At 40.6% G+C, this 15,467-nt stretch overlaps 1 protein-coding gene across 19 annotated transcripts in view; it reads left to right on the forward strand.

Moving 5' to 3' along the window:
- Positions 1-272: 272 nt before the first annotated feature.
- The window catches only part of ZNF438 (zinc finger protein 438), a 52,973-nt gene continuing 37,778 nt past the window's right edge, over positions 273-15,467 (forward strand). For 5 of the 19 annotated variants that reach the window (XM_063324525.1, XM_063324528.1, XM_063324516.1 and 2 more), the window contains exons 1-3: positions 284-388; positions 2,572-2,650; positions 3,143-3,196. The gene's annotated coding sequence lies outside the window, so the exon portion shown is untranslated. The other 14 variants (XM_063324527.1, XM_063324517.1, XM_063324534.1 and 11 more) reach the window with 8 other exon arrangements.

Consider the following 15,467-nt stretch of genomic DNA (forward strand, 5'->3'; position numbering starts at 1 on the left):
TGTTCAGCCATTTCCCAGACCAGCTCCTGTATTTCGACTCCTTTTTCCAACCAGCCTCACGGAAAACCCCAATCCTGACCCGCAGCGCGGTGACACTCTGCTCTGTGTCCGGCTGGGAGCCCGGCTCCCCCCACACCACCGGCCGGCTGGGAGGGGAAGGCCTCACTCAGGCACGGCGGTGCCCGGGGAGCTGGTCACGCAACCCCGCGCCCCAGACCAGCCCCTGGCCCGGCGGCGGCACGGCGCCTGCGCGGTGCGGTGCGGTGGTGACGGGGTGGGGGGGGGGGACAGGCCGCCCACACGCAACACGTCCTTCCCGCGGAGCGTGACGCCACACCGTGTCGTCGCCGTGACGTGGCGTGACGCAGGCACGCAGAGGGGCGCGTGTGTAAGTTCCCTTCCCCCCGCGGCGGCGGGGGCCGCGGCCCGGGGCTGGCGGTGGGGGCGGGCGGGCGGCGCCGGGGACGGGCTGCGCCCGCTCCCTCCCCCCGGGCCCAGCAGCCGGGCGGCGGCCGGGAAGGAGGAGGAGGCGGCGGCGGCGGGGCAGCGGCTCCCGGCGGCAGCGCCGTGCGGAGGTGGGCGCCTTCCCCGGCCCGGCCCCGGCGAGCCCTAGGGGTCCCTCGCCGGGCCTCCGAGGCCCTTGGCCAGCCCAGTCAGGGGAAAGCGGGTCCCGAGCCCGCAGTTCCGCCGAACCTCCCCAGGGAGGGCCCGGCCCCGCTGGCAGGGCGCCCGCCGGGGTGTCTGCGGGGCCCGCCGGCCTCCCAGAGCGGGCGGCCGGGAGTGCGCGGCCTGCGGAGCGGCTGCCGCGCTGGGCCCGGGAGGCCGCGGGGGCCCGGCCCGGCGCTGTGGGAGCTCCCGGCCAACTCGGCCACCCGTGACGGGCCGCCCGTTACGGCGCTGCCAGGGGGTGTCCGCCCCCCGCCAGCACAGAGGAAGCCAGTGGGTGTGACTGTAGCTGACAGGTGTGGAGTTACAATAAAGATCTGCAGAAAGGTGTCTACAAGTCGCAAAACTTCCTTCCACAGTTCGCTTGCACTTTTTTTTTTTTTTTTTTTTTTTAAGTACACGTGGCCATAAAGCGTTGCATGCAGGAGGGATGGCAGTAGGTGTCCTCAGGTTTGGTGAGGCTGGGACACGGAAGCGTTTGTCTGGTATGAGATGCCCCTGGCAGCCGGGGTCTGAGCTGCGCATGGAGCTCTCGGCTCTCCGACCTGAGCATTGTTTCATAAACCTCCCTACTGCTTCCATAAAAGTACAGATGCTACACGCAGTCCTCTCGGCTCCTCAGATTTTGGAAGGATCCTGAGAGCCAAAGGGTTTTTGTTTGTTCTGTGGCTGCAGAAGTGAGTGCATCGAGTGGGTGTAGTGTTTGTGCATAGCTGGTGCTGAGGCTTACTGGCTTGTGCATCCATTAGAACTTTTTATATTGGTAATAATGAAATAAAGAATACATCCAAAGTTCTAAGTGATCTGATGTGGCTGGCATTGGCAAAATAAGGAAGGAATTGTTTGAAAGCAGCGCATGAGAGTTTTGGAAAGACTGCAGTAATGTCTGCTGTGTGGCAGATTTGAAACAATGCGAGGCATTGGCTTGTGTAAATTTGTTAAGTCCAAAAGTCATGCTTTGTTAAAAGACTTACCTAGTTCTATGCCTGAATTAAAATTTATGTCATATATCTTACCTTTTATTGGCAGTCTTTTGCTCTTTGACTCGTACTGCCGTGTGCTTGGTTCCTTTCTCCAGGTTCACTATATCTTTCTAGCCCTTAAATCTGTGTAGTTTAGCTGCCTTAATTTAGAAATTACAGTCTTGAATTTGCTTGTACTGATTTATTTCAACCTGTAACATGCCATTAAAAATGGTCTTTCATATTATTATTCTGTAATAAAAAGGAAAAAGAAGGATAACATAAGGTAAATGCACAGCGCTCTTAGATCACAGTAGTTCCTGTATGCAGAATTTGTTTTTTTCACAGGACTATTCAGCAACCAAAACACTGAGGTGTGGGGGTTTTTTTTGTGTCTAACCTTATTGTAGCTATTTTTTTTTATTACTTTAAGTTAATTTTGTTTTACAGTTATTTTTATGCAAAGTCTAATATATATTTCAGGGATGAGTGCACATTTTTTTCTGCTTCAGTAGCTAGAAGGATTGGATTTGTTTCAAATTTAAAGTTTGTGAAAAAGAGAGGAAAAGGAAGGAAAAATGCTTATGACGGTTATGGTTTATGTTTAAAATTTTTTTGGTGATCTGATATAATGTTCTTAGTGTTTTAATTAAAAACTATTCTTGGGTAATGATAACTGGAGGATCAGAAGAAAACTAGCACTATAGTATGGTTCAAATGTTTTTAACTTTTTGGCTGTTGAAGCAATTGATTTTGGGGGAACTAAAATTTGTTCAAAGCATTCATGAAGGAAATACTAGTTTCCTATGTATCCTCTGCATCCCATTTGTGAGACTATCAGAACTAGCAATGATAGTGACAATGTGTCATGAGGTATTTCTGACCTTCTCACCTGAAATTTTAGGTATACGCAGTGATTGTCATATATGTTTTTGATGTACAGGTTCAATGATTATGCAGCGTTAGGCGGAAGGAGTGTTCTTCTGTGACTTGGGGTGTTTCGAGGAAGTTTATGTGCAGAGGTAATATGTTATTTATGGAAGTGGTTTAACGTTTTAAATGTCTGTATGAAACTGGTGATGGTTTCACTTATTTATTTGCACCTAATGAGATAGATGTTGTCAGGTCAAAGTGAAATGGTCAAGTGATCAAAGTACAACTTTGATGTGAAGTTTGGCCGAAAATATTACTGCAGTTACAATTATAGAAGCATACAGAGTTTTAAAAGTATGTGGTCAAATTGGTAATGTGAGAACTTCATCAGTTACTTCAGCAATGTTTATTCAAGTAGTTATTATTGCAATTTCTAATCTTAAATATTTTTAATATAAGGTAAGCCTCAGAGGAGACGCAACTGCATTTGATCTGTTGAGAGCAAACATTTTTTAGTAGAATTCTTGTTTATTCACTTTCTGAAATATATGCCTCTTTTTTATTTAATATGATTCCTGTCCTTTGCTGAATACATTTCCTGAGATATGGGGACTTTATGTTTTTTGTTTTCCTTGAAACAGGAATTAAGATGGACGAGATACTTCATTGGCCATAGCAGCAGCAGGATGTATAAGGTGGGTATGTTGAAAGAATATGGTTAATGTCCTTGCAGAATGCTTTAATTTTAGATTCTAAGTCTGTCTGAACACAAAGACATACGGTAAGCTAGGGTTCTTTCCAATGGTAGATGTGGGTAGGTTACCTGCTTTTGATTGTGGTAAGCTACTGCATGTTTAGCACAGGTTACATGAGTAGATGCAGACAGCCTTAGGTAGCTGATGCATTTTAATTTTGCATCCTTTAATGGAAATTTTTCAGTGTGTCCTTTCCGTAGAGTGTATATGCTTTTTCTGAGAAAACACTACAGAGTTTTTCGGAATCTGCTTTTCAGTGTTCCGGTTAAATGTGATCAACGAAGAAAAAGATTCATTTGCAATCTGTGTACTTTCCTTCTTACGTAGACAGGTTTTATTTCTGTGTTTGAGTTGCTGTTTGTTGGTTTATTTTAAATTTTTTTAACGTCATTGAGAGTGTACTCCAGTGGGAGTGTATTCCAGTGAAACTAATTGTTTGCAGAATTGCCATAAAAATATTAGTGGTTCAGCAACAGTAAAAGATGTTTTGATGTTCATCCTCATCTGCAGTCAAGTTAAGATTTTGTCTTTATTTGCTTAGACTTAATGCTTCATGTTTATCATTGTAATTCACTTAGAGATATCCAGAATGTGTTTTTACTTAAAAAGACTTTTTAAAACAAAATTTAAACCATGGACATATATTTTTACAGGACTAACATTGGCAAATAAGAGAACAGCGATGCTTGAATAATAGTTGAGCACTTTCTCATGAAGTGTATTTGCATGTTGTTGTTATGGAGGTTGAATGAAATGCAAACTTCTTCACAGTGTAACAATTAAAAATAATATGTTGTTGATATTTAATGATTTTTTTGTTGTTGATTTGAAAATAAAAAGTTATGATAATTTTTTGATTACCTGCTTTCTCTTACTAGTGTAACAAACAGATTATTACTTTCAGCTTAAAATGGCATTTGGAGAATGCTGTCGTCTTTCTATTGTATTTGCTCTGCACTGCTATTGGTCTCGTCATCGTTCATGAAAACACACAGAACAGCTGGGTAGAAACTGTGCAGTTCTTCATGTGATATTTTTTAATTAAGTGTGTCTTTGACTTATTATAGTACTATATTTACAGGTATTGGTTTGTCCTTAATAAGCTGATTCAACCTAGTGTAAGTAATATCCAAGCATTATTTTTTTTTAAAGGACTTATGCCATGGGTATTTATAGCCTAATTAAATGTTGTAGGAAATGTTATCATGGTTTATGGAGCAACATGTCTTAATCACAGAGTGGCAGGGGTTGGAAGGGATCTCTGGAGATCGTCTAGTCCAACCCCCTGCCAAAGCAAGTTCACCTAGAGCAGGTTGCACAGGAACGCGTCCAGGCGGGTTTTGAATGTCTCCAGAGAAGGAGACTCCACAGCCTCTCTGGGCAGCCTGTTCCAGTGCTCTGGCACCCTCAAAGGAAAGAAGTTTTTCCTTACGTTCAGACAGAATTTATGGTGTTCCAGTTTGTGTCTGTTGCCTCTTGTCCTGTCACTGGGCACCACTAAAGGAATCTGGCCCCATACTCTTGATACCCGCCCTTTAGATATTTGTAAAGATTGATGAGATCCCCTCTCAGTCTTCTCTTCTCCAGGCTACACAGACCCAGGTCTCTCAGCCTTTCCTCGTAAGAGAGGTGCTCCATTCCCTTGTTCATCTTTGTAGCCCTTTGCTGGACTCTCTTCAGTAGTTCCTTGTCTTTCTTTAACCGAGGAGCCCAGAACTGGACACAGTACTCCAGATGTGGCCTCTCCAGGGCAGAGCAGAGGGGGAGGATGACTTCCCTCGACCTGCCGGTCACACTCTTTAATGCAGCCCAGGAGACCATTGGCCTTGTCCACAGGGGCGCATTGCTGGTTCATGGTCAACTTGTTGTCCACCAGGACTCCCAGGTCTCCCTCTGCAGAGCTGCTCTCCAGCAGGTCAGCCCAACCTGTACTGGTGCATGGGGTTATTCCTCCCCAGGTGCAGGACCCTACATTGGCCCTTGTTGAACCTCATTAGGTTCCTCTTTGCCCAACTCTCCAGCCTGTCCAGGTCTCGATGAATGGTGGCGCAGCCTCCTGGTGTGTCAGCCACCCCTCCCAGTTTTGTGTCATCAGCAAACTTTTTGAGAATACAGTCTGTTCCCTCATCCGTGTCATTGATGAATATGTTGAATAAGACTGGACCCAGTACTAACCCTTTGGGGAGTACTGCTCCTAATTAATGTCAAAAATGTAATCAAAACACCATAAAACTAACTGTGGTAGGACTGTACTGTGTATTAAATAAAGATGCAAAAGTGCATAGATTAAGGAAAGACTACCTTTTGTTTGTCACTTCAGTCTTTTACCGTTTTAAGAAAGAACTATTTCCTCACCTAAACTGTGACCTATTCTTTTTATCATTGGTTCCTTCTTGCATCTTTTTGAAGGGTGTACAGTATGGAAAGCCTTGCCTGAAGGGAGGCTCCCCGCTGTCCTGATACCAGAACAGGCTTAGTACTGAGCCATCAGTATACTTTCAACTATTGCACAAATGAAAAGGAAAGAATGCAATATGTAACTCAGTGCATCTCTCAGAGTTGTAATGCATTGTAGTCCCTTCACTTAATTTTTTTGACAGATTGATGAGGGTTTTTTTCATGGGAGTATATAAAGGTAAAATTATGCCATATTAAGTAATGAACGTATATATTTTTTGAACTCTTACTTTTAGAGGCTGCCATAGGATATTAATTTCTGTGTATGTCTCCAGTAGTTTCATTCTGTGGCTTAGCCCTTTATTGTTTTTCAGAAAAGTCTAAGCCCACGATTGCTGATTTAGAAAAAGTATCATGGTTAATGCCAAGAAGGGGTCACGTGCTGAGATGAGCTTCAGAGCAAGGCTGTCCTGGCCCTGCTGAAATGCCTCTCTTGCAGCAAATCCCTGGGGAGGCAGGGAGGTGGGATTATTCATGTGGCTTGCTTGGGTGTTTGCCAGGAGAGGCAGGTGCAAAAGAGAGGGAAAAGCAACTCGGAAAATTTGTTTGATAGCTATAGGAGTTGTGGTGGAAAGAAGCTGCTCCTGGCAGACTTGCTAGACCCTATCAGTGAAATTGGGTTGGGATATTAGGTGGCTTCTAAGTTATAGTTTCATGGAAAATTTTTGCTGTTTGTTTGATCTTGGCTGGCAGATCAGTCAGAGCAACATTTCCATACTCAGTCTTCCACGTGAAATCCTATGTTATCTGTAACTGGCATCTGAAATGTCTGTAGGAAGTATTTAATGGTTTTACCTGATGCAAAAGCAGAAACCAAACCAAGCAAACCCCTAAAGGTGTGTTGTCTTAGTTTTTGGTGCATTATTCCTCTGTTGTACGGACAATTGCAAGGGACTCTCATCTCTTTTAAGGACCTTTGGCTAGGGACAACATTCTGAAAATGGTGCATGGTGACAGATTACAGCTTAGACCAATGTCATTTCTGTTGTACCCATGCTTCTTTGCCACTTTTCTTACACGTATGTTTGTGGTTCTTTTGGATGAACCATAGAAAATCGGTATGTTCCTGTTACTGATTTGTGTAGTTTTGAGCACAGTTCAGTCTTCTGCATGTTTTAAATAGTAATGATACAAAACTTAATTTTGATAGGTTTTTTGGCCATCCTTGACTGGTTAGCCTCCCTAAGGGAGGTTACAGTCTGCCAATTTTCTGAGTGCCTGTAATCTCAGATTTGTATCAGGCTGCTGTTTAAATGAAGTAGTGCTATGTACACCAAGACATGAGCTTCTGACGGCACTTGGTCTTGCTCAGCTCAGTCAAAACAGAACAGGTGGTGAAGAAATAAGGTAGATCCGTGGTTTTAGGAAGCAAGACAATAAAGTTTAAATATCAGCATTCAGTCCAACACCAGTCAACGCTAATGATATGCACTGTCCTAAAGGTAAAAGTATATGAACCCCCAAAATACTGTTAGGGAATCAAAAAGGATCAGTCTATAAAAGCCTGCGTAGTTCTGTTGTGTATATGACAGTGCTCTGTGTAGTGTATGATGAATCGAGCTCTTTTAAGTTGTCAGTCTACTAGTAAAATGTTCTAAATTAATAATATGTATGTTCAGTGGGTTTTACTGCTTTTGTCATCAACACATTTTGAGGCATTACTGAAGAAGGAAAGCAAATTGGTATTGGATTTGGAAAGAAGGGACTGTTCTGTATTACAGGACTGAAACTGAGACCACCCAAATGCTTTCAGCTGGTTTTTGTTATTTTCACAAATAGTTTGTTCTTTTAGCAGAGTGTTTAAGAACAGAGAGTTGAGTCAATCACTCTATTATGTTTTTCCCTAAATGGCAATATTAAAGAAACTTTACAGTACCATTCGTGATCGAGACAAAAATTTTAGACTTTTGATTCGCTTGGTTTTTTTCATTTCCAGAAGGCAGATGTGATTGCAGATCCTCAAATGCACCTTTTTCTTGGAAACTTTTGTCTATTTTTGTCTGGTTATGTACCCCTTAAGGGTCAATACATTATCTATCATATTTTATGGTATTTTAGTAAGTTAGTTCAGGGATGGTATGTTTTCCGTAGTTTCTGTAGGGTAAGTGGTGTGTAGAATGATCTTGTCTTCCGTATATACATGTGTTATGTTTTCTATTAAAGTCTTAATTTTTCAAAGGGCAGGTCTGTATTACATTACAGACTTCTTGTTACGCTGAGGCATACTTGGTGCCTTATTGAAGACCTAAAGGTGAAAAGTCCACGTCTGCGGTTTAGGGCAATTACCTTTGCTTAGTCTGTGTTTATGGTCTCTTGTAAACCAGGGATTTTCTTTCTGGGAAGATATTCTGATGGGCGTATCACAAAGATTTGTGGACTGTAATGGGTGAAATATGAGCAAGAAATTGTGCTGAAGGACAAAAAAGCAAAGACTATCTGTCCTGAAATGATAAGTCTTCACACGTTCCTAGTGTCACATATTCAAAGTAGGGGGCTGTGTGTTAATAATCTTGTTTCTGAGAGCTCTGTTAACTCCTGGTATCTGTGTTTGTACGTGAAATCAGAGTAAACAAAGTGTGATGGAGAATAGCATGGGGAATAAAATACTATGGTAAAAATCAATATCTTACTGTCATATAGCATGCCATCACACTGTATGTGGTGCTGGATGCCTCCTCTAAAAAGGAAGGTGTAGAGGAGAGGAGATGCAGAGGAAAGGCTAAAAGAGTGATCTACTGGGATGGAAATTTGCTTGTATGAAGATAAATTGAAAAAAAAAAAAGATTGTTTAGCCTTTGAAAGGCAATGAATATGATGAAGTATAACACAAGTGCACAGAATGATGAATGGTTTGAGAAAAGTAATTCACGAGCTTTTGTTCCGTTGGTTCATGCTATAAGAGTAAGGGGACGTTCTGTGAAATTAAGGTGGCAAATTGAGAAAGGAAACTTGAGAAAGGATTTATTTTTTTTATTAAATTGATAAGACAGTGAGCTCTGCAGTCTAGGGATAATTTGAATTTAGGAAAATTCTAATAGAAATAGGATGATTTAGAGTGCAAGAATATTTACACAGGCTCAGGTTACCTTTTTTCCTGAAAGAACATAACCCCTCAGCTTTTTGTCATTTATAGGATTATTTTAACCATTACGATTTTTGTTAAAGCTCACCTGAAAACCGCGTATTGATGGTGGGAGTAAAGGAATTACGTTTGTTTACAGGAGAAATGGTTATAACATCTCACTAATTTGTTTGCTCCCTTATCCCTGTGTTAGATTATATCTAGGTGAAATGCCCACTAGGTACTATGTCTAGTTCTCTTGGGAGTATCCACTGATATACTTTGTTTTTCTTGTAAGTGGGGACATTGAGGAAGAAGTTTTGGGTAGTAAAGTCTAAGTCCTCACGTACTTGAAGAGAAATTGTGTAGGGCAGTTGTTTTTGTGACTTTCCACTCATGAGACACTGTGCTGTTCAGCTTCAATTTTTCTGTTGCCTGGGCTGATGCATTACGTAGGTGTTCCTGCAGTAATTTAATCCAAGTCAGTACACAAGTTTGTTCTGTACCTAAAGTGGTAGAATATTTAAAGAGGATGAGATGAGCTAACGCTGGCCTTCTGTGTCTTCCAGCCAACTTCCAGCAAGTATGTAAAAAGTCATAAAAAATAGCAGTGGGGGTATCTTAATTAAATGAGCATGCTTGTCGCTCTGCCAGTCTTTTCTCTTGGCATGGTTCAACTCCTAGAAACTATATTTGCTTTCAGTCTCTATCAAACTCAAATACAAAAGTCTGTGATAAATGCATCAAAAGCGGTGTTCAGCAGGAAAAGACTACAGGATCAGCTTTTGCTCCTTCCCACTGAAATGTCCTTTTCACTCCATTTAATGGAGGCTGCAGTTTTTACTTTTGGTGTGTTTAGCAACAGATTGACTTAAATTTGTTGTATTTGGCTCTAGAGCAGCAAAGAGCAGATGTCAGGGAGGTGCCGTGACAGGAATAAAAAGATTCAGGAGGCTTGTGGGAATCTGGGGGGTGAGAGGGAAATCTTCCTCCTATTTTTCTCTCTGCTAGAATCCATATTATAGCACTTAGAGTTGGCATTCAGTTCAAAACTTGCCGTGCTGCAAGGGTTGGTGCATTGACGCAGGCATTCTTTCCCACAGCTCAGATTGTGGAAACAGAGTTTATTTATAAAATAAAATATGCCTGTGAAATGATAATTGATACCTTAATTATGGAGAACTCGTCTGAAAGATGGTAGCTTAGTGACCTGTGGGACATTTTCCTGGCTTAGAATAGCCGTGATTTATACCGAAACATTTTCTCTGTATGAATCTTAAAAATGGAATTCCCCTGTCAAGGCAGAAAAACTTCAGTAACTGAGAGGTACTCTGTCAGCGATGATAAGCCTAAAATGATGGTCAACTTTTAAACATTATTTAGGGTTGGAACATCAAAATAGTAAGCTTTGCTATTTGGGGATTGTCGCTATTTCAAAAATATGCATTTTAAAGCCACCACTACGTGTTGCCAGTCTTTGCATAAGCAGGTGGATGCCAGATGTTTGTGAGATCCTGCAGAAATTTGTTGCTTTGATTATTTCTCTTCACTTTTGTAATGAGCAGAATGCTTCAAAAGTTAGTGGGTCCTTTTTGGTTGCTTAGTTTGTTTGGGTTTTTTGTGGGTTTTTTTGTTGTTTTTTCTTTTAAGGCTGGAAGCATTTTATCTTTGCCGTGATTAAGGGGCCATTTCTGAAAACACCTTGTGTAATTTGTTAGTTAGTAGAACAATTACTCGTTTGTTTATTTTTCTCACATCTCTTTTTTTCACTCATCATCTACCTGCACTTCAAGAGCATGCATTGCCAGAATATAGTTTATAGATTAGAAAAACATAAATGTGACATAATTTGCACTGATTTTGATCGCAGGTTGCTATATTTGAAAGTCGTAACAACTCTCTGTTGTCGTATATCTATAATGATGTATTTAATACTTTGTGGAGCCTGAGGAATATTTCTTTTTTCCTGTGATGTGAAAGTGTTACTTATACAGTAATCTGGAGGGGAAGATAGTGATAAGTCTTCTGATTTTCCTTGAGATGATGCTCCTTAATCTTGTGTTACTGTTTTAGAAAACCATGTTGCCTCCTGCTTTGGGTCTTCGTATTCTAGTGGTAATTGTAGTAGCTCTTTCCATTTTCTAGAGAGATGGGATTTGAAACAGAAGGAATGTATCTTATTGTGCGCTTAATCAGAATATAATGAAAAAACAGCTAGTATAGTAGAGCAAGTTGTCAAAAGCATCGTATGTATGTGCTCTATTCTCCTTAGGACTTACCAGGTCACGATTGGAGCATGCTGTTCAGATTTGAGAACAAATCTGCCCGTATTTTTTGCTGATGAACAGTGTAAATGCACAGCTTGCCTGTTAGCTGGGGCATGTTGAGTTTCTTGGTTCAGTAGCTAATTTCAGCGGCATGAAAGTGACAAGCCTGGAAATAATTGTGGTCAGAGCTGCTCCAAGAGGATTGAGTGAAGCCTTTTTGATGTCCTAAATATAAAGGAAGCCAGGTTTGATCAGCAGCTGCTGTGAGGGTTATTCATACTGTAAGTTCAGTCCAGTGCAGGATTTTGCACTTCTGACCAGCTCAGGGCATGTTCTTTTGCTTTAGGTGAGATGCTGAAACTGTAACAGTTTGGTGTGTTTGATTAGCATCATTTACGTCTGTCCTGTCCTTAATTTCTTCCAGGTATTTTTCACCTCGCTGTTAAATTTCTTTGTTTACTGCAGTGAGATTTTGGTGATGGGAGAAATAATCAGCTTGGGCGGTATAAGCCTTTTTTTGTCTAAGTGATGTTTTAAAGTGTATGCTGTTCAACAATGAAAACAGTTTACTTGAGTTGTCACTTCATAACATTTCATATGTGAAACACCAGAAAGACCATTTCTAAAATGTTTATTAATAATCAAAAGTTAATAGATAAACTTCAAAAATTTGTATAAGTTAGTACTGGTTGGCACAGAATAGCCATGCGTGCTTTCTTGGATGGTATTTTCAAAGAAGAGTTTCAGGTTTTCTTTAGCAGCCTCTCCCTCCAATACTTGTCTGTGAATGGTGTAGTTATCTCATAACTCAGTCTTTGGAAATTATATTTAGAAAGCTGCTTTATATTGTGAAGGAGAAAATGTTTAGCGTATGTACTTGCGGTTAGGAAGAAACTGGGGGGGAATATTAGCATACGTGTTCAGTTGACTGACTGTATATGCCCTCAAAAGAGGAAGTTTTAAATTTCTGTTGAAATCTAGTTGTATTGCAAATAATTGTATTTAGAAGCTACTTCCTTTTCAAAACTAGTATCTTTGGAATTCACTCTTTCGTTCTAAAGTGGGTTTACAGGCCCAGAATATGACATTCTTTACTTTCATTCTTTACTTTACTTTCTTTTTCTTTTATTTCTTTCTGTAAATAAGATGAATGCTAGTAACATCTCCATTAAAAAACATTGCTAGTACTGGCATTACGTTACTACTTTTCAGATACAAATTTTAAAGAGGTTCTGTAAAGAGCAGATGTGGTCAGGTGGAAAATGTTGTTGATGCGCAAAGGAATCTTGTATTAGTGGTGTACATGGTGAGCCACAGTGCTGCTTCAGGGTCCGGCAGGTGAATCAGTTACAAATGCATGTATTGAAGGGAATGCACAGCTTTGACGTGTTGCCTACACTTGGGAGGTACAGGAAACACTTCCCAGTGCTGTTGCCATCAATTCGTTTGCATAGTAAGAGTCCCTGTAGTTGGCTGGTGACTCCTAACAGACTTCACACCGATCAGTTCACCTCGCTGAAAGGAAGGCTGTGGGTTTATTCACATTGTGACTCTCGTAGCTCACTGAGAAAGCAATATCAGTATCCCTGGAAGTATTTTTGGTTTACATGTACAAGCGCTTTAAAGGCAGAATATCTTGCAACAATATGGAAATATTTTTCTGACTGACCAGCAAACTGTGCTATGTGCTGTGGATAGATTTGCGTTGAGTTTATAGCCATCGAAAATTTAGTGGCTCATCTACTATTGCATTTTTTTTGGCTAACGTCTTGTATGGATATTGTACTGCTGAATATTTAATCTGCTGTGGAGACAGACAAATTTAGGAGAAGTGACTTTAATCTCAGAGGAACGTGTATTGACTGGGAGAGTTAGTTCAGTTTGTTTTTGCAAATCACCAACCCTTAGAAGTGGGATTAAGTTTAGTGCAGGAGAAAGTGCACTTTCCCTTTGTCTCCAGAATGAGGTCACTGTGCTTGTCTCTTTTCAGCCTCCATCTCGGTAAAATAATAGAAAATATAATTGTTTCATATTTCAGTTTTATCTCCTGAAGAATGGGAGTTAACAGTTACTTGTGCAGGCCATAATGTCAGCAATGACTTTTTGACCTGCTTGATTCTTTCGTCTTTACTGCACCATATCTGCCCTGTTTGCCTGCCCATGCTCGAAATTCTCATGTGTTTCTTTTGTATTTTAATTTCTTTTTTATTTTCCCCTCAATTTTATTTATCTAGTGATTCCACTGAGCAGATAGCTGAGTAGACTTCAGTCATGCAGGAGTTGGTTGTGCATGTGGCATTAGTGATGGCAAAGGCCCACCTTGGATGTGAAGGCAAGGAAAAGGAAAAAACCGTAAGCCAACAGAACGGATGAAAAAATGAAAACTTTGGTTGTAAAGGAGGGTAGAGAGGAACACCTGACTGACAAGGTGGAAAAAAAGAAGCTAAAGTGCTCATATGGAGATGCACCGCAAATGCAATGCGTGATGACACTGTTTTCATTTGTAATTTTAAGAACAACTAAAGAAGTGTGTTGTTTAGATAAATAATTTATTGATTTTTGGAAATCATAAAATATCTTTCATTTTTGCTTAGATCATATATACACTAATACTCATTTTATGGGAGCTTATTGTTTTTGTTTACTGCAATAAGAATATGTTTGCCATCGTCTTAATCAACAAATTAATAAAAACACTAGTGTTTGGTTGCTTTATTGCTCATCTCTTGTCTGATTGGGGTTATGTGCTAATACTTTGCAGCATTGTCTGTTGGTGGATATAAAGGAATACAATTTTCCTTAGTGGGGAGCTTGAAAAAAGTCTCTTGCTTCATTAAAATGGTTCCCAGCTCTGTGTGAAGAGCACGCAGATATGATCAATTTCCAAAATGGCACTTGGAGGCTTTGTAGCTAGATTGAACTACAGTCAGATTACTCAAATTCCCTCGTGTTCCTAGGCAATAGAAATTACTTCACCAACAAACGCATAGGGTAGCTTGTGCCCATTCTGTTGAGCTATGGGGTTTATTCCGAATTTGGGAGATTCATTTTTCTGGAATAGATAACTGAGAGAGTTAGCATTCTTGCTTGGATAATGTGCTATTTATTTTGGAAGGAAGTTTCCCATGACTAAATAAGAACAAGATGTTTGACCACCTTCTAGGGAGGAGACTGTTTGGTCAGCATAAAATGAAAAGAAAAAATTCAGAAGAGACAACTGACCATTCTTACGTGGTGTTTGAAATGTTTTCATGTTTCTTCTGGGCTTCAATTATACTGCATATACATGGCAAGAAGAAAGACCAGAGGTTTTGTTCTTTTCTTGGAAGTATAGCTTTATCACATCGTTGGGAATTTATAGCCTAGTAATATATAGTGTTTTTTCCATTCCTGCATTTTGCAATTGGTTTGTACAGCCTCATAGTTTGGCAGCCGAGAGCTCACTTTTTCATGATTTTTTTGGCATGAAAGGGTTACTGTTCACATTTCCTGTGTAATTCCTTCTGATCTTTCTGGGCTGTAATTACTTTCTTGATGTTAAACATTCCCAGGCTCCTATAACCTTCTAGCCTGCTTGCACTGGCCAAGTTTGTCCCAGGTGATCGTGTGGGCGAACCTCCTGTTTTTAAGGATAAAAATCTCTCCTTCCTGTGTAAGATAGGCTACATACTCATTCCTTTGCTGTGCAGTCCCAAGAGAAATCTTTTTAAAAATAATAATAAGGTAACACATCACTCTTTCAGAGTCAGATTTAGCAGCCAAATAGATGACAAATCAACTGTGTGGGTTTAGAATTTGCTGAATCTTGGTTGAATGACTGTGAGTTCACATTAAAGATTATTTTTTTTCTTAATACATTTGGAAAATAGGTTATGGTATAAAAAAAGACAGATTTTGACTGTAGCTTCTTACTTTTGACCATATAATTGGCAAATCATTTTAAGCTTGCTTGAATGTAGAACTACTTAGGTGAGCCTTCAGGATTTTTTTTTCTTTTGAAATCTTTGCAGTAGCTGCATATCTTACAAAAAATGAGAGGATATTACTCAATTCTGTCTTTCTCACGTAGTTCAATTATCCCGTATTTTTTTCTGATTTTCAGTTTGTGGTATATAAGCCATAAACACAAGGTATTATTTTCTTTTTAAATAGGAGTGACTGCATACTGCTGAAAAGTGTTGGCTTCAGAGGTGTGGGAACTGAAGTGTTCTGTTCTGCAAAAGCACTGAAAGGTCCTTCATGCCACTGCTCAGCTGCTCTTCAGCTTTAATCTGGAGGAGCCACCTGTAAGAATGCGAGTGAAGTTTGCTTTCCATGACCTTTATATGGTTTTCTCACAGTGACAAGAAAGATGCAAGATGGTGATGGCAGGCTTTTTTTTTTTTTTTTAGAGTGTGAGGAGTTGTAATGTGCTGGTATATTGACA

Source organism: Chroicocephalus ridibundus, chromosome 2 (genome assembly GCF_963924245.1).
Source record: "Chroicocephalus ridibundus chromosome 2, bChrRid1.1, whole genome shotgun sequence".
In the NCBI taxonomy this organism is placed as follows: domain Eukaryota; kingdom Metazoa; phylum Chordata; class Aves; order Charadriiformes; family Laridae; genus Chroicocephalus; species Chroicocephalus ridibundus.